Source organism: Otolemur garnettii, unplaced genomic scaffold (genome assembly GCF_000181295.1).
Source record: "Otolemur garnettii isolate 467f Iridium unplaced genomic scaffold, OtoGar3 scaffold00121, whole genome shotgun sequence".
Taxonomy (NCBI): domain Eukaryota; kingdom Metazoa; phylum Chordata; class Mammalia; order Primates; family Galagidae; genus Otolemur; species Otolemur garnettii.
In genome coordinates, this window is record NW_003852516.1 from 6,493,087 (window position 1) to 6,494,124 (window position 1,038).

The 1,038-nt window shown below is 45.6% G+C and overlaps 1 protein-coding gene across 1 annotated transcript in view; it reads right to left on the reverse strand.

The window, feature by feature from the left end:
• Window positions 1-1,038, reverse strand: part of GSR (glutathione-disulfide reductase) — a 49,193-nt gene that overhangs the window by 39,876 nt on the left and 8,279 nt on the right. The gene's annotated exons all lie outside the window — the stretch shown is intronic.

Here is a 1,038-nt window from a genome sequence, read left to right on the forward strand (position 1 = left end):
GGAGTTGGAGGTTGCTGTGAGCTGTAATGCCACGGCACTCTACCCAGGGGGGACAGCTTGAGGCTCTGTCTCAAAAAAAAAAAAAAAAAAAAAGATTTCATCATGAAAAAACTAACCAGGGCAGGGCCTGTAGTTCTGTGGGTAGGGTGCCAGCCATATACACTGAGGCTGGTGGGTTCAAATCCAACTGGACCAGCTAAAACAATAATGACAACTGCAACAACAAAAAAAAGCCAGGCATTGTGGCAGGCGCCTGTAGTCCCAGCTGCTCGGGAGGCAAGAGAATCACTTAAGCCCAAGAGTTTGAGGCTGCTGTGAGTCCTGATGCCACGGCACTTTACTGAGGGTGACCAAGTGAGATTGTCTCAATTAAAAAAAAAAAGGCAGCATCTGTAGCTCACTGGTTAGTGCACCAGCTGCATACACCGAGGTTGGCAGGTTCCAGTCCAGCCAGGGTCAGCTAAAGCAACAATGACAACTGCAACAGAAAAATAGCTGGACATTGTGGCAAGTGCCTGTAGTGCCAGCTACTTAGGAGGCTGAAGCAAGAGAATCGCTTAAGCCCAAGAGTTGGGGTTGCTATGAGCTGTCTACCCAGGGCGACAGCTTGAGACTATTGCCTCAAAAAAAAGTTAAATTAAGCAGACTCTAATTTACAAGCCTTTGAGGGTAAAAACTTTGGACTTGACTTAATAAATAAGCCAGCCATTTGGTTAATACCAAATAATACCTAGCTGAGGAACTGCTTACAAAAAGAAAACTAGATACAGCTCACATTTTTGAAAGATAAATTATAGACCCTTAGCTCTCTTGACCTATGATTGCATTTCAGATGTCCTTTTAACCTTGTAAACACTGACTGGAGGGCACTGGTGATAATGTCTTGGCCAATACATGTAGTTCTGAGACTTAATTGTGTATCTTTAAAAACAAATCAGTAGGCTCGGCGCCTATAGCTCAACCGGCTAAGGCGTCAGCCACGTACACCTAAGGTGGCGGGTTCGAATCCCCAGCCCGGACCCGCCAAACAACAATGAC